Below are 18,849 nucleotides of genomic sequence, written 5' to 3'. Positions count from 1 at the left end.
GGCACTGAAAAGCAATAAAAGTAGGATTTCAAACCTTCCATCTTACCTTTGTAATCAGTCAACAAGTAAAGAGACATTTAATTTAAAAAAAAATCAAAGTATGTGGTAATAGCAACCATTTATAAACACTGAAATAAGCAAGATGCCTTTAATTGCAGTCGAAACTCCTTCCTTCACACACTAACAAAATTGTTGTAGAAGATAGCTTGTAAGAAAGCAGTGAATTACTTTTCTTCCAGTTCCGTAAGAACCAAACAAGAAAAACTACTCTCTTGGTATGTTCTACTATGTTGCCTACTGGTATCAGCAGTACATTGATGGAGCCACAACAATAGAATGCAGAAAAGATACCACAGGAATGAGACCAAAGTTAGCATGGGGAAAAGTAAAATATGGTATCCCACAAGATACATTGCTTGGCCCACTCATATTTTAACATAAGCAAATTATTTGGCTGTAAGATTGTAGGACTCTTCAATTGTGATGGCTGCTGATGATGTAGGCCTAAGTATAATGTTGTTGAGTAAAAAAAAAAAATAAATAAATAAATAAATAAAAATAAACCATAGAAGACACAGCCAGGAGAATAATGATACAGAATTAAAAGTTGCCAGGAAACGGATAAGCCTATAATCTTACAAAGATTCATATTATGCTATTCCCAACAAATAAAAATTACTTAGGTACCCCGAGTGGAATCGATGGTCACACAATGTGTGAGGCCCCAGGTCAATAATGAACTGAAGTGGCACAAACTCATGGATAAATTAACTATGATCTGACTTTGCCTTCTGTGCATTGTGCTGAACCTGTGGACTGGATTTCTAGCATATTTTACACACTTCCACTCAATACTACCCTATGGAAAATTTTTTTTTAAAAGTTCTATCTTAAGACAATCTCTGGGGCAGCACAGCTGACACCAGGAAAATATTTATTCAACAGGTGCATGCTGTAAGAATACTATATAAAGTTCATAGCCAAACATCTTGCAAAGCCTCTTCAGGAAAACGAAACATTTGCACCCTTATACTATTTCCGGTTACCTATAAGAACTAATTTACGATGAACTACAAAATTCACAACCATGTTACTAGAAGTAAAAATAATTTCCATATAGAATGTGTGTCCCTGTCTGGGGTTCAGAATATACAGTACAAAAACATATAACTGATTACCAGTATATTACAAGGCTGGAAATCGAAAATCCTCAGATGCTCAAAAACAAATTTAAGGTGTACCTAATCAAAATATTTGGGTTTTGGAATGTAAATTTCACGAGTCTAATTTAAAAGGTTTTTCTTCTACTACTTTGTTGCTATACAAAGTGAGTCCAAAACGACTTACAGCTTTGGGATGGTATAGTAATTTATGGAGGTAACTTACAGAAGTGGGGGATGTCATTTTGAAGCATACAATGTCAAGTTTGATTCACTTGGTGTGTCAGTACCCCATTCTGTCACCAAGAGTGCCAGCAAAGTGCGCAATTAGAATGGCTGTTTTCAGTGGTACGGAATGTTCTCTGTGTGTGTTTTGATTTCATGAAACGAACTCTGCAACAAATGTTTGGCATAGATTTTGCACTGAATATGCTAAAAACATCCAAGCAGGCCTACAAATTACTCTTGCACTCTTAGCAGACTGAAAGCTTATGGCCCTTTCTTCTTCATGGAGGAAACTGTCACAGGTATTGTGTATCAATATATGCTTGAAAATTTTTTAATTCCACAGATCAGTGATGATGACAGAGATGGGATAGTTTACTAGCGGCAAGACAATGCACCACCTCATTTCCTGAAGAAATATCAAAGTTTCCACGATAATTGCTTCCCAGGTCAGTTGGTTGGTCACCTCGCTCCCCAGACTTCACACTACGAGATTTCTTTCTCTGGGTTTTCAGTGAAGACCATGTGTGTTGTTCCCCCCTCCCCATGAAACAGTTTAGTCCACCTGAAAAATTAAATCTATGCTGCCATTGCACAAGTTACATCTGATTTACTGCAACGGATGTGGGAAGAAATTTATTAACATTTGGATGTTTGCCTTATGAGAAATGGCAGTCACATCAAACCAAAATAAACTTGACACTTTTATGTGAAACTTTAGGTTGTTTGCTACAAAAGGGCAAGTTATCTCAATAAATTTCTATATCATCCAAAATAAATTTCTATATCATCCAAAATTGTAAAGTCTTCATTGAGTCACCCTGTACATGCATAAAAGGGTGTTCTGTGTAAAGTTATCTAAATGCTCAATCTGACATATTTGATATAAACTGCACAAGCAGTCTGACAGTAATTTTCATAATTATCAGTGTAAGTAGATCAGGTACTAGTCATAATTTGTTTTTAGTGTACTTAACAGAAGTTGCCTGAAGTGGTAGTTTCTATTTATGTGTAACTTGAGTCTTTCCACATGCTTGAAGGAACATGATACATAAATGAATGGATTGTAATCATAACCCCCACATATAAAATGCAGTTACACTGCCTTGTGAAGAAGAAGCAGTGGTAGACTTGATAGCAACAGCACAAAAAGCGTGTGTTAAAATTGAAACATTTTACTCTTGTGTATTTTCCATGTAGGCAGTGAAATCTCTCTGGCTGTTGGTAGTTTAGAGCTGCCGAAAGAAAAGTGAAGCAGTGTCACCTCAAAAAAGGAATAGCATTTATACATGCAGAATAAAAGTATTATGTAAATGAATAAAGCATTAGTGTTCATTTTAAAGTACTAGATGTTTGTCCATTTATTGGATTCAGTCAAACAAGTTTACACAAAAATAATTACAAGAAATGTAAAACATATTTCTTTAGCTCCAGTTCACCCCACACACTGTCTCGAAAGATAATTCATTATGGTTCCATGTTAGGTAGGAAACATTTTTGTAGGAGTGAATTTGGTTGGTATTTGTTTGGAGTAATCTGCACTCCTACAGATCTCAAGTTTTCCTGCATTGTGAGCAGAAATTCCAATTCCATAATCACCCATAATTCTTGTAGAATGTAGTGTGCACATTCAAACATACCATTCAGATTTGTAGTGGAATGCCACCTGCTAATACGTTCCTCATTTTGACGTATAGTTTCCAAGCTGTCTCTCATTCTTATAAACAGCTGCCATATGCGTGTTATAGTCAAATACAAGTACTTTTCGTCTGTTCCTTTCCTTGAAGCCACTTTTTCCATGTTGTCATCATGCAATGTTCTGACAAAAATGCCTGTATGTTGCAGCAGTGGGTTTTCTTTGCAGCACCGTTTGGGTCACAGAAACAAGAAATGTCTTCCCATTACTTCGTGTAGTTCCACATCGCCACGAAAAAGCAGGTTCCCAGTCAGCTATTTTTTCTTATGCAGTCGTGGCATTCCAGATTCCAGCCTGTCACTGAATCTTCAGATGAGAATGCACCAGCAGAAATGGTTGGTGTTTATGTATCTTTGATGATGAATTCCTAAATCTCAATGCCAAAAGCATTTTAAAAATATTCCCCAAAACCTTATCTGTGAAGTCCATCTGAACGTCACTACTAACATGAATTCAAATTTGTGATGAACTGCAAAAATGACTCCTTTCTTTGTTCCCATTATTATAACGATAAATTTCTGATTATCTGGTAGCGTTTTACTTACCTGTGTTATCATGTCAACACCAAGCAAGGCTGCGCATTGGCAAGAAAAAGTGAACTTGCTTTTGGGAGGATTGTCGGTCCAACCCCACTCAGCCTTCCAAATGTAGGTTTTCTATGGTTCTTGTAAGACAGATGCCATGATGATTCCTTTGAAGAAAAATAAAATATAACTTATTTCCTCCCAGAGGGCTAGAAGGCTCACAACTCTTAGCTACCACAGGGTCCCAGCCTTTGCAGCACTACTTCCCTTTATGTGCTGCAAGCCTGTACTTCCACTATGCTTTTCTATTTCACCTCCAGTGCTCTCTACACCTATTCATTAATAAATACATGATCTCCATAGTTGTGTTTCAGTATCCACCACTTCATTTAATTTTTCAGAAACGGGGATCATGCAGACATGCAGAGAAGGTCGCTCAGTGTGGTGCCTGTTCCAATCTGTGACTTTTCATGTTATCAACCCCTTCCTTTCCAGTAAGGTGGTATGCCCCAAATCCAGCACAATAGCCATCTTGTTTGTGTTTGTGTGTGTGTGTGTGGGGGGGGGGGGGGGGGGGGCAGCAGCAGTTTGTCAGGTACCTCCATGGTGGTAGCCTCATGACTAGGCAGGGGTCGCACTGTTGGTGCCTTGGGAGAGCCCCCATTTGAAGTGGGTGCACCATGGCAGATGAGTTGCATTCGAAGCATATGAAGCTTTCTTCCACTGGTGGTCATACAGACACAGCAATCTCTTCAGAAGGAAAGGACTGAGAGAGATACGACCCCAAAATCTTTCCTTGCTGGCAAGGCCATGGGAGGAACCTAGGGCTGAGTAACAAGCGAGAAATGGGGCCACGGTACCTTTATTCTTTGTAGAGACTATATAGGACAAGTTTGGGAAGTCCACAGTATTCCCCAAAGTGAAGAGTGGGTCAGTTTCGTTTAAAACAGCACCCCTACCCAGTCATGAGCATTGCTTGCTTGTGACAAGCTGGGTTACATTCCAATGATTCACTCCCCATAATATTCTAAACATTGTTCAGTTCATAATTTCCATCATGACCACCTCTTGCAGCCCGATGATGATGAGCTATATGACAGTTTGCGGCAGCAGGTTGTCCGTCATGTCCATAGGGGGTCAAAGGACAATAGGGTTGCTACCAGGGCCTTCATCTTGGTTTTCGAGGGGGATTTTTTGCCTGAAAAGTGATGGATGCTATACTGACGTGACATGTAACCTATGTCCCCCCCTCCCCTGCGGTGCTTCAAATATCTGATTCGTGCACATGTCTTGGCATTGTGATGCCAGCCCAGTCTGGTGGGGATTGTGGGTGACTGTTGCATGCAAACGTTCCTTGTGTCCTTTCTCCCGTCTGCATCAGCTGTGGAGAGCACCATTCTCCCTGTTCACCAGATTGTACTGTCTTTCAGAGAGAGATTGGGAGAGAGAAATACAAGAATAGAAGACTCTAGACAGACTGATATACCAAGAGGTAAAGAAAAAGTTTAAACGTCTACATCCTGCACGCATAAAAATGTCTTATGCCATAGGAGTGACGATGTCAACCCATCTGCCAGTGGTACTCTCCTCCATTTTGCTGGGTGTCCCGTTATCTTGACCACCCTAAATAACTGTTTGTCCAGATGAAAATTACAAAATGTTTCAAGCAAATATTCTTTAGCCATCAGGGGGACATCAATCAGCATGACTGCCTTCATTACAGCTTTGTTTTTTACGAAGATAATGAACAGTGGTATGATTTATTTAAATGGCACCCCGTATTTTTCATTCGGTAATTCATTTCATCTCCTAAAGACCTATTAAAAATGTATCACAGTGCACCATTCACTGAAACACGACGTTATTAATTATATAATAGAACTTTGACATTGATGCTCCCTGCACTTAGTGCAGGTACTCGGGGTAATGGAACACATCCACATGCTGACATTGACAGAGGACAAATGTAATCATAAGTAGAATGCACACCCATCATTCCGTCAACCATCGTCAGTTGAAGAGTTGTGTGAGTAGCATGTACACCAACGAAGAGAAGGTGGGAGTGCTACTCATCCATGGGGGATGTAAGTTAGCAGAACAGTAATTGCAGTACTGTTTTCTTATGTACCGGTACATTTAGTACAATAGTTTAGTCCTTTTAAATACTGTTGTGTAGAGTAGGCATGCAGTAAAGGCTGTCCTTCCTACAAATTGCATCGACATAACGTTTCTTTTATTGTTGTTGTTGAAGTTAGACGAAATGCTACGCAGGCAGCGGAACAGTATAGAGAGCGATATCCTGTCAAGAACCCACCTTCCTGACAGATGTTTTCTCATCTTGTTGCAACGCTTCAGGTAACTGGAAGTTTCAACCCATGACAATGCAATCGTTGTAGCACTCATACAGACAAAGCTGCTGAAGTTACTTTTCTCACTTCTGTTGCTGTGAATCCACGTGTGAGCACACAACAGCCTGAACACGAGATTGGCATTCCTAAAACCTGTGTACATCGTATTCTTCCTAGTCACCAGTTCCATGCTTACTATGTACAACTACATCAAGAATTGCATGGGAATGATTTCCAGAATTGTGAATAGTTGTCAGTGGGTGCAGCAGCAAATCCTCGCCAACCTGATCTTCTTCTCCATTGTTCTATTTACCAATGAATGTTCCTTCTCAAACAAGGAACTTGCATTATTGGTCCAGCGACAACCCATGATGGCTTAGACAGGTGGAACATCAGTGTCAATGGAGAGTTAACGTCTGGTGTGGGATACTTCGAACTACAATTATCGGCCCTTATTTCATCAGTGGTAGTCTAAACGGCACAGCATATGCCAACTTCCTCAGACAAATTCTTCCTCCTCTTCTGGATGAAGTGCCACGAAGAACCAGAATGCTTACGTGGTATCAACACGATGGATGTCCAGCATATAAACCCTTGCGTGCACATCGTGTTCTGAACCAAAGGTATCGTGCCAGGTGGATTGTTCGAGGAGGAACAGTAACTTGGCCTGTTAGGTCTCCTGATTTAAATCCTCTGGACTTTTTCCTTTGGGGATGCATTAAAGATGTCTATCGTGATATTCCAACAACTCCAGAGGACATGCAGGAACGTATCGTGCTTGCTTGTAATTCTCTTCAGCAGGCAACACTGGAAGCAGTAAATAATTCTTTCATTTAATGAGTGCACCAGTGTATCAGTGTCCAAGGGCACCACTTTGAACACCTTTGAATATTCTACTCCTGAGCAATAGTGCAGGAGAATCAAAGTCAATTTTGTGTTACTATTTTACTTGGTTTTCATTTGTTTTCTGAAAACTCCAGTAAGTGGACAAGTCAGTGTTGTGTTACATTATTAATAACGCTGTATTTCAGTGAATGGTACACTGTGATACATTTTTGAATGAGTCTTTAGGAGAGGAAATGAATTATCGAATAAATAATATAGGGTGTCATTTAAAAATGTCACACCGCTCTTGCACAGTATTGCGATCACTGGACCTGATAAACCATTGTGATTATACTCTCTGGACCTGATACATAATTGTGGGGTTTGTCTTGCAACAGGAGCCTGTCAAGCTAGCCCTGTGAACAGCCTGCTCGTGGAGGCTGGAGTCCCTCTACCACAGATAAGTCACCAACAATAGCTACTCCATTAAGCTCTTCATGTTCACAGCTCCCATAGGCATCCAAACTATCATGTCCTTTGCTCCACCTGCCACAACAGAGACCCAGAACTGAGGCCAAAATTGCAATTCGACTACTATGTCTCCACTCTGAACTCCCAACTTCCCCTACAGTCACCTCATGATGGAGAACAGTCACGTACACCACCTTGACATGTACCCTGACCACAAATCGATCTTGATTTATTCTTTGGACTGAAAGATTTAGTTGACCCTGTGGTGTTTCACACCTGTTCCTGGCTGTCCTTGATGCATTTCCAGGTTTGTAAGTGGTATATACTGATGTCTCAACAGCCGATGGACAAACTGCGTCCAAATAGATGCAGTGTTGTAACTGCTGAATTGGTGACCATCAAACAAGCCTTCAGCCATGCTCGTTCTTGCACCGGCAAGATGCTTCTAATCTGCAGTGACTCCCGGAGCAGCCTTCAGGCTGTAGATCAGTGCTATCCTCATCACCCATTATTTACAACTGTACAGGATTGTCTTTCTGACTTCCATGAAAGTGGATGGTAAGTAGTCTTTGTTTGGACTGCTGAATGCATTGGAATCTCTGGGAATGAACATGCTGACCGCTTGTTGAAGTTGGCTACCAGAACACCAATTTTAGAAATATGAATCCGAGAATTAAACCTTGGGACATCTCTGTGCCATCAATTGTTGGATGTCTGGAACAGGGAATGGTTCGCCCAGGAGTCCTGTAACAAACTGTGGGTAATGAAGGAGACCACAACCATGTGACAGTCTGTCCTTCATGCTTCTTGCAGGGAATCCACTGTTCTTTGTTCGGTATGCATTGGCCACATTTGGCTGACCAACAGCCACATGCTTCGATGTGAGGACTCAGTTTACTCCTGATGTGGTGTCTGCCTGACGGTGTTCCACGTCCTACTAGACTGCCCAAATTTGGCTGCTTTGTGGCATCGAAAACCTTGCTGACATGCTACCTCTGGTGCTAGCAGATAATGCCAACGTGGCTGACCTGGGTTTATGTTTCACCTGCAAAGGTGGTTTCTACTCATTGGTAGGGTGGAGCACTTTGGCCTCATTGACCGCCTGAGGGGATGGAGGGGCACCACCCCTCGCCTGGTCTGGCTTAAGGGTCCCATGGTGGCTCTTACATGGTGGTCCGGCCTGGCTACTACCCTTCTCATAATTTTATTCTCCTTATTCATTTATATTTGCGGTTTTTAATGTTTTTTCTTTCCTAAATTGCAACATCTTTCTGTGCTGCTTGTTTTCTTGGTGCAATGGAGAATGAGATTCTGCTGGTGAGATGCAGTGTGTGCAGCTGTCACCGCTTACCGTGCTTCAGGGACATCAACTTCATTCTGGGCAGAGCAGCTTGCCCACATTCCCCACTCTCACCCTTCTCCTACTTCTCCTTGATTTTATTTCTGTCTTATTGTATCTTGCTTACAATCGGGCTTCCCATGCTTTGATGTTTATAGCCTTCTTCCAAGGGTTATTTCTGGTTCGATACATATATGATGGATGAGGTGGCTGATGAACTCACAGTTCAGCCCCTTTAACTCCAACAACCAATCAACCAACCTTTCCTAACCTTCCCCAGTCTGACTTTTTTTGCCTCTAATGGCTTGTCTTTGTCACTTATTGCTTGTCACTTTGTATCTTGACAACTACTAGATTCACTAATAATAGCTTTCTAAATTTGGTTAGTCACCAAAATTTTAATAATTTTATCCTGTTCTAAATCATATTTACATGTGCTCTGCACTATTTTCACGCAGCTATTGCAAAGTGACTTGACACTCAAACCACGTGGAGTCCATAGAGTTGACAGGTCCTCGTTTGTATCTGTTCACAGTGAAGGTAATGTGCAGAAATGATGTTAGTTAATGAAAATATCACAGCTAGGAGTATATAAAGCCGAAGTGTTCCTTTCAGAAATCAGTTGTAGAAAAATGTTAAAGTAGTTTTAAGTAACATCAAATGTAGCTTAGTTGCTAAAAGTTAATCATTTTTTAATATTTTCTATAAATAAATCAATGAGACAGCAGTATTTTGAACTGATTTAACCTTCAAGCAAATTGGTCTTTTCTTTTTCTTCACAGTGCAGTCATAGTTTGTATTGCTTCGGACCTGTATTCAGATTTTATACTCTCTGATGTACAAGATTCCGGTTGTTGTAATTCAAAATACACTGCAGAATATTTTCTGTTGTTTTCAGTCATATATTTCCTTCTTGGTTGTGTTTGTTGGTGCTCTACATAATTTTCTTATGTAATCCCGAGAGGGCTGAACTACTTTTAGCTGGATACAGACTTCGCAGTCCCAGAGACTTGGGAGTTGATGAGATGCACACTTTTAACTCTCTGTGGTGACCATTGTTGTGTAGAATAGTAGAACCTTATCTATAACAACTCCTCATGGTGTGTGATTTACATTTTTATTACATGAGAATATTAATTGTGGAAGCACAGGCTCCTCATTAATATTCAATTTCAGTCCTCTCTCTTAAGTAATTTCTTACAATAACAATTTATTCCATGAGAAAAATCTCAGATGAGTACTCTTTGAAGCATGCTGAATTAAAGAATAGAAGCTTATTTAATTCATTTCACTTTAAACATGTAGTAGATAATTGTTCTTTTCCTTTGAAATGTCACTTGTGATTTTATTTTGGTTTAATCTTTCTTACTTTTCTCTATGTAGTGAGAAACAGAATAGTGAAGATGAACATGTGGTGCAAATCACCATACTTTTACATTATGTACTCTCCTCTCATGATCGTTTGACAATCTTCATTGTAGTGAACGGCAGTTGTTGCCATCGACCTGCGCCTGTACTAACATTAGCATATTCCCATATAGGGATATCACAAAAGTATAAAATCTCAGATGGACAAGAAAATTACTTGCACCATCAGTGATACACTATTTCAGTCATAAAACACCAAATATCATAAATATACCGCTTTCAATGTAGATGCAAAGAACAAAAAAGTTAACTTCAGTCTGTAAGCCTCCAGTAACTCATTTTTCATGTGAGAATCTGAAGGTCTTGTCTGTGGTTGCTAATGCAGCTACAATCCCAGACAGTAGGCTTTGTGAGAAACCTGAGAGAACGCCCTAATAAACTTTGAGCCAAAAGTGCTTTCAGGGCAGAATGTTGATCACTGCAGAGAAGAAATTGTGAAACTATCCATAGACGAAACAAGGGTTCTTGACTGGCTTATAGCTATTGCACATTCTTGGTGGCGTTTGAACATAGACATAATGTTCTGCCTGACATTTAGTTTTGTGCTGCTGGGGCATTGTCAAAATTATCTTACATTTACTGCATTTGAAAAATGATTACTTACGATGCTTTGAACCTGTAAATATATGAGAATAACTTAACTGTTTGAAAAAACACTTCACAGAATTCTTGCAGCATCAGATAGGTCAACCTCAAGCTTTTGATGGCAGGAGGTTAGATTTCAGTTGGCCAAATTGAAGTTCCCATGAAGTCGGCCAACTAAAATACATAGCAGTCTACTGAACTCTAATCTCCTGATAATGATGGCAGAGGAAGTTCTCGAAAGCTCAAGATTGACAAATATGACATGGCAAGAACTCTGTGATACATTTAATTCAAGAGTGTCACTTTGGAAAATTACATCCTCAACTTAGCTTTTTATTTTCATCATTATCATTATCACATGTCATTCAAAATAAGACATAACAAAGTTGTGCCAAATTGAATCTGTAATTTCATTCATTGGATCAATTAGTGCTGTTTACTTTATTAGTAAGTCCATTAATTTATCAGATTAAGTTTTTCCTTCCTGTTGAAATGCTTAGTAAATTAGTCTCAGATTTCTGATTTATAATACCTTACCAATTTGTGATCTTAATCTCTGTGTTGTACAGTTCTGTTTGAATTTCTACATGTGTCACATCAAAAGGTTGGCCTCACAAGACAAAATTACAATCAAATAAAGGTAAAACTTAAGTTTGCCTACCTTATGACAACATATACACATATGGACAATAGTGAAACAAAGTATAACTTTCAGAATGTAATGATCTTTTATATACAAAAAGAAGAGAATTATTATAAAAAGGATAGCTGCTACTCACCATATAGCAGAGATGCTGAGTCGCAGATAGGCACAATAAAAGACTGTCACACAATAAGCTTTTGGCCAACAAGTCCTTTGTCAAAAGCCTTGTTGGCCAAAACCTTATTGGGTGATAGTCATTTTGTTCCTATATGCAACTCAGCGTCTCTGCAATATGATGAGTAGCAGCTATACTTTTCACAATATTGTTACATCCCATCCTGGATTTTCCATTGTTTAAAAAGAAAAGACTTCAATTACCTACATTACCTTGTCCCACATTCCCGCTTAATCCCTTAACATTCCTGTTTGCCCCCAGCAATTCCTTCTCTCTTGCCGGATTGTCATATATAATGTGATTAACATACACTGTTTGCATTTTACTGGAACCCTATATCGAAGCAGCTGGATGAGGTGGTGCATTGGTTAAGGCACTAGGCTCATGTTCAGGAAGAAGAGAGTTCCAATCCCCAAATGACCATCCTGAATTAAGTTTTCCATGGTTTCCCTAAATAGTTTCAGCCCAGTGCCAGGATGCTTCCTTGGAAAAAGCTAAAGCCAATTTCCTTCCCAATCCTTCCAAACTGAGCTGGTGCTCTGTCTTTAATGCTCTCATTGTCGACAACATGTTAAACTCTAACCTACCTTCCTTCTATTGCAGTGGTTTTTCTAACTTCTTTTCCCGAGTATCGTCAGTGCAGTGCAGTGGATCGGAAGTATCATTTAGCATGGTAACTAATCATTCTTTATCCTGAAATTTAAGGAAGAAAATATGTTTAATTACTTGATATATTTTTGTTGAACTTCTGATCAAAATTTGTAGCTAAGCATATGCCCTTGAATTATTGTAAATTTACTACATATGAAAACTAGTACGCGGAAGATAATCTCTCACCATAAAAAACTACAGCAATCCAGGACTTAAATTGTAGCGGTGATTTCAGCTCCCTCTCCCTGTGTGTGTGTGTGTGTGTGTGTGTGTGTGTGTGTGTGTGTGTTGTACATGCCTCTGCACAGCCTATGTATAGACACTGTTGCTGGTTGTGTGTGTGTGTGTGTGTGTGTGTGTGTGTGTGTGTGTGTGTTAGCTACAATTATATAAGGAGCAGTTAAAAAGGTGGGCATCATTTAGTAAAACGTCTCTCTCAACACAGGAAGAGAACCCAATGAAATAAAGTGAAGAGATGGTGATGTTGGGGAAAAAAACAGACAGAATCCTAATACTGTATGTAGCACATAAAGATATTGTCAGTGAATCTGAATCAGATGAGAGATTTTGCTTAATGGATGCATAGGGCCAACTTCAGTTGATTACTCATAAACAAGTTGAAGATAGTGCCATACAATTGCCTCAACTTTGTTCACAGGCATTGCCTTTGAAGGGATGCAGTTGTGTAGATGCATATAGCATGTCATCTTTATATCTTTATGTAGAGGGAAGAGGGAAATTGGATGCATACAGAATGCTGAGAAAGTTAGTGTACAGTGGCAGCATATCCATGTATAGACAAGGTGACAACAAGAAAATGAGATGAGAATGCAATTAGTAATGCAAAGATGTATCAGATGATGTATGTGATTTAGGGAGCAGGTGGAGAACTTGTCCACAAGAGTAGCAATCCTTTTAGTGTGAACACATGAACCAGTTGCAGGGAGGATCACAGCCAATTCTATGAAGGTAGTGTGTTATTATAAAACACCAGGAAATTTTGTTACACATTATTACTGTAAGTAAGTGTAATTCTTGTAACCAGTGTCTTCTAACTTTCAAACAGGTACATTGTACAGTTTTTTATTGGTAGCTACCTTGTGTGGTGGGTGACATGTGGTTTTTTGAAATGGGTAAAAGTTAATATTGTGGTAAGTGTGAATCACTCTGTGGGGCTTTTCAGTTGGCACAACTGATAGTGCACTGCCTGCAGAAGCAAGGTGTCTGTCAAGTATGATTTGTATAATACAGCCAACGTGTTGCAAACAAGATTTAACTTGTGACTCTTCAAGCTTTCCCAGCAGATATGTTGTAAATAGTCTTCACGGGTTTGCCACCAGATCATTTTGTGTGAATTTATTCCACAATATTTCCTCTGAGCAACTGTCAGACATCTTCAGATGGTTCAACCTTGCTGGTGTCTAGATACGACTGATGGCATCCACACGTCGACACCCCATTTCTAGAAAGCACAGATGCAGAATCACGCATATGCAATGATTTGCAGGTAGATGGTGCCATACTCGGACAGTCTCTCATGGGGGGGGGGGGGGGGGGGGGGGGGGACTACAAAATATACAAACTGCTCAAAGATCCTGCATACACTAAATTAGAAAGTGATCCATTGGATGGGATCCAGAGAAAGACTTTGGAACTCATCAGAAAGAGCTCGATTCCAGCACAAGTCACTAAGAGTTTGCATCAGTGGGTTGCAGTTCCTCCTAGACTGTATGTGTACCCAAGATCCATAAAAATGGGGTGCCTCTCCGTTCCATTGTAAGTAACAAGGAACAGTTACTTACTTTGTTGCCAAATATGTGACATCACTATTGGGACCTCTCATAGGCAAGCGCGACCATCATAATCGAAACTCTGAAGATTTCGTAGGGCACCTGAAAACTCTTAGATTGCAATTGTCGGATCTTGTAGTAAGCTTCGGTGTTGTGTCTTTTTAGCAACAAGTTTGAGGAGGACATAGTAGCATTATTTAAACACATGCTTACACTCAACATACTTGTTATTTCATGACTGATGTTTTGAACAACTGGATGTGCTGCCATGGGAAACCCTCTGTCTCCTGTGGTGGCCAATTATTTTATGGAGGATTTTGAAGAAGCACTACAGTCGGCCACTCTCTAACCCTTGTTTTGTGCAGTATGTGGATAATACATTTTTGGTGTGGCCACATGGGCTTGATACTCTGCCTACGTTTCTTCAGTGTCTGAATACGCTCCATCCGAATATAAACTTCACTATAGAAGTGGAAAAACATGGTACTTTACTTTTTCTTGATGTTCTTGTATGAAGGAAAGCAGATGGAACCTAGGGAAACAGCCTCTACCGCAAGCCAACGCATACAGAACTATATCTGCAGGCCACAAGCTGCCATCATCGTGGAAAATGCAGTAGTACACTAGTTCATAGAGCACATGTGGTATCTGATCCTGAAAGCCTGTTGAGTGAAATGCAACATTTGAAGACAGTGTTCTGATAAAACTGTCACTTTGGCCTTGTTGCCATATTTTGGCGTCATGTTGTCAAGAATCGGAAGAGTCTTCGGAAGATATGGCATTAAGTGTGTTTCTCAACCATCTGCAAAACTGAGAAACCTGTTGGGTTCGGTTAAGGATGACCTTGGCCTGAGGAAATGTGTGTACAAGATTCCTTCTCAGTGTGGGGTGGCATATATATAGGTCAGACATGTCGCACAGTACAAGAACGCTGCAATGAACATAAACGTCATACACACCTTCGTCAGTCGGAAAAGTCGGCACTATGCGGAACACTTTCTAAGTACACGACATTGCATGATTTATGAAAAGACGGAAGTTTTATCCCTGATATCATCCTTCTGGGTTTGCTTCATTTAGGAAGCAATACATATCCATACTGCCGATACTCTCATATACATGGATGCGGGATTTCAACTGATCACAACCCGGAACCCTGGGATTGGCTGCTATTAAACCACGATGTGGAAATCAAGATTTTTCAATAACAGGCCCACCATAACATGGTCTAGTATGGTCTTTAGTGAATAATGTCTGGCCGCACTGTTAGCTAACGCAACATACGACGCACGCGAAGGAGAACCGCTCTGTGATTTTGCGCAGAGGGTATTTGAGAATGGCACCATTTATTTGCAAATCATTGCGCACTCATGATTTCTGCGCCTGTGAATCCTTCATTCGCATATTCTAGAAATGGGGCATTGACGTATGGATACCATCAATCTTACATCGCTACCAATGAGGTTGAACCACCTGAAAATGTTGGGACAGTTGTTCCGAGGAAATATCATCGAATTTGCACAACATGACCCAGCGGCAACCCGTGAAGACTATTTACAAGATTTAACTTGACCCTGTTTTGACACCAACTATGGGGGATCTGCGTCTGAAGAACCAAAATCAGTTAACATATAGGAAAAACCCAGAATAGATGGTTAATATACCAAACAAATTTTCTCACATTTAGTGACAGATTAAAACAGATTTATGAGCAAAATGCTCTCATCATATAGAGTAACTTCTTAAAATAATTTTTAAAACCATATAAATATTACAGGTATTGGAACTGACATAATAATGGTACTTGAAAGGAAAAATTATAGCTATTTAATGTAGCGCACAGTATGCCGCTAAAGGCAGTAAGAGGAAACAGGCGCAGAAGGTGGCATCAGACTAAGAGGCTCAGAGGCAGAAGTTGCCACAATGTGGACACGAGCCATCCATTAACAACTGAAAAAAATCAGCTTCTTACATTAACAAATATATTTTAAAGAGCATGCAAGTGTTCATCTCACAAGTCGACAGCCATTATTTGTATTTTAACCAGGACAATACAATATCAGATATTCTATACATTTTGTGTGAAAATGAATTTCATGTAATAAATGAAAAGGAGAGAGAGAAAGATGGTATTTTAGAGTCTGCTCTGAGGAAAATGAGGAGTCAGTTTTAGGTGTTCTATGTAAGGGCTTTACACCATTAAAGAAATTTTTATTAAGTAGGTGCAAATGTTTCAGAATGAAACCATCATTAAGAGAAAGGTGTTTGAAAATTAATTCTGTATGGATGTTAAGTCTGAAACCTTTTTCTTTTCACAGGATACCGAAGTCATGAAGTTCTTTATGCTTATGGCCTGTAATTAATAAATGATCAGCAAAGAGCAAGTTATATCTGTATCTTTCTTTCCTAAGAGATGGCCTTTAAATCTAATAGCAGTTGCTTGTCCAGTCTGACCTATGCCGTAGGCTGGACATGTATCACAGATTATGTTATGATTAACATGTGAATTTTGTATTTTCAAAAATAGTTTTGAACCAACCACAATCGACAATATTTTTGGAAAAAAAAAAAAAAAACCAATAACAGTATTGTCAATCGTGGCACTTCTCCTAATAACGACTGTAATGACAGGGTGTATATGACACAGGACAACCGGGAAATCCGTGAAAAACCCGGGAATTTTTTCATCCGGGAGAAAACCAGGAAAAACCCGGGAATTTTTCATTGTTTTAGCTTCCAGTTAATTTTTTTGTAATTTTGACTGCAGAATCGATTCTCTAGCACAGAATATTATTGTATCCTGCTACTGGAGAATGATACTGCAGCAATAAAATATAAACGAGAGGGAAAAAATAAAACTTTAGTGGCAAAGGAAATGTGCAATTTACAACAACAAAAAAGCGTGCACACACAAGCGTCTGCAAATAGCAAAAATATGTCAAAGACCGTAGGGCGCAGACTAATTCTTCATAACAATATACTGCTTGCCATGAGCATGACGTCACAACTGTTCACATTAGGTTCGTTTGACCAATTGCCAGCGGTCTGTTGCGCATGTGCATTTGACTCGTGTATAAGCAGTACCTTCTCCCTCTATTTGAAGTTTGGCTGTTAGCTGTCTCGGTAGTAGCAGCAAGCAGCCAGATGCAAACGAGAAAAATTTTTCTTGCGTGCCCTAGAAACGGATTTCTGTGGCCGGGAGCTATCAAGTGAATTAAAATACATTCACATAATTACAGAGGGCAAAAATATATTATTAATTTCAGTTTTATGATTTTATTTTATTTCCAAGTTAGTAGCAGTCAAGCATTAACAGAAGAGTGAAGTTATTTTTGCAAGTGTGCTAAAGAAATTTGGCTTTATTGGTCTTTCCGCCGAGGCAATCTTTTTATTTGAAACGAAGTGTTTCATTCTACAGTATTGGCTAGTTCCAACTGTTCGCTGAATTTCAAGTGCACGTTATCATGTTCTGCCATATATGCCATTATGCCATAATAAAGAACCAAAAATGAGATCGTAGAGCACTGGTACTCCAAGAAAATTTACATCCTAAAAACCACACTGAAAAGCTTAGTATCAGATGGGACCTACTTCGTTGTGAATCTGGAAAAAGCCAATTTGCCCTTCAAGCCGAATTATGCATTTTAGTATGGTTTACGAAATTCCAATGATCTTTGAAGTATCCTCTGATGCACTGTTTCTTTTATGGTGTAATGTAAGCTCTCTTAGTGCTTTATACACACGAACATACGGGCTTCCTACACCACTGCAGTTGCACACGCACAATAGTGCCTGTTTTCAGGCACTCTCTGGCAACTGGTAAACCGAACCTATTTCTAACAGTCTCCGGATAATATTGCGAACGGTGGTTAGAAAAGTTCAGAGCAAATTTCTTTTTACGCAAGATGAATTATGTTACATGTGAGAAAGTGGGGTGGATATCTAAATCACAGAGCGTTCGTAACTGAACAGTTTGAGGACCAGCCGCTTACAAGAATTTCGATCCAAGACATTTATGTCATAATTTTAAATTTACTGGCACATTTGTGTGATGTGTCTTAAAGTATAACACAGGCAAAAAAGATCAATATTACATGTGAAAGCTTAGCTTCTGTTATAGCGTGTTAATCTTAGAGACTAACGTTATATGTGAAAGCTTAGCTTTTCTTGTAGATATACGGTACTGTGTATATTAATGTAAACTGTTAACTTTTCCTCTTGCGTGTTCGCGCTATGTTAACCAGTGATCTTGTTATTGGCTGACTATAACACGTGTGCGATGCTCTGAATAGTTCTGTCATCGGCTGACGAGATCTCGTGGCTTGAGATATGACTCGCTTACAAATGGACATCGCAACCTCGGTTTCAACGCTCCGGAAACTAACGCGCTGTGTTTGGTGCAATTCGAATTTATACTTTCGTAACACGAAAATATGCAGCGTATATGTTGCTGCAGATCAAAGGTCTTTCCAGAACTTCTTTCCTTTATTATTATTATTATTATTATTATTATTATTAAAAGCCTCTCCAAAACTTCTTTGTCCCGTCTTTTCTTTTTTTTTCCGGAAGTTCTATGCGATTGTATAAAACGTTAACCATTCTAAGTATTGATAAGTTTTACAGTTCCGAGGGAAAATCTGCGGAAAACCTACTGTCACTTAGCACAGAAAAAGTGTATTTTTGCCCGGGAAAAAGCATATTTTTTAAACGGGATACCAGAGAGAAATCGGGGAATTTTTTTTTTTTTTTCCTTGTCCCCGTATACACCCTGAATGGAAAATACTACTAGTTTTGGACCTGTATCTTACAGGATTCAGCGTCTTCTCCAAAACAAATATGATTGTAAAGTAATATTTTCTACTAATAACAGTATGAGAAATAACCTTATTCATAATTCGAAACCAGTGCATTCTCCCTTGCAAAATTATTAAGTACAGGGCACAAGCCTAAATAACTTCACAATGTCAGTATTCTGCACACAGAAAAGAA

At 39.3% G+C, this 18,849-nt stretch overlaps 1 protein-coding gene across 5 annotated transcripts in view; it reads left to right on the top strand.

The window, feature by feature from the left end:
• Window positions 1–18,849, top strand: part of LOC126337002 (uncharacterized) — a 189,959-nt gene that overhangs the window by 157,993 nt on the left and 13,117 nt on the right. The window contains exon 10 of one of the 5 annotated variants that reach the window (XR_007565030.1): window positions 12,023–12,092. The exons of the other annotated variants lie outside the window; for them this stretch is intronic. The gene's annotated coding sequence lies outside the window, so the exon portion shown is untranslated. The remainder of the gene's footprint in view (window positions 1–12,022; window positions 12,093–18,849) is intronic. 5 annotated transcript variants of the gene reach the window in all.

Source organism: Schistocerca gregaria, chromosome 2, assembly GCF_023897955.1.
Source record: "Schistocerca gregaria isolate iqSchGreg1 chromosome 2, iqSchGreg1.2, whole genome shotgun sequence".
Classification (NCBI taxonomy): domain Eukaryota; kingdom Metazoa; phylum Arthropoda; class Insecta; order Orthoptera; family Acrididae; genus Schistocerca; species Schistocerca gregaria.
Note: the sequence above shows the minus strand (reverse complement) of the source record. Positions and strands in the feature narration are given on the sequence as shown.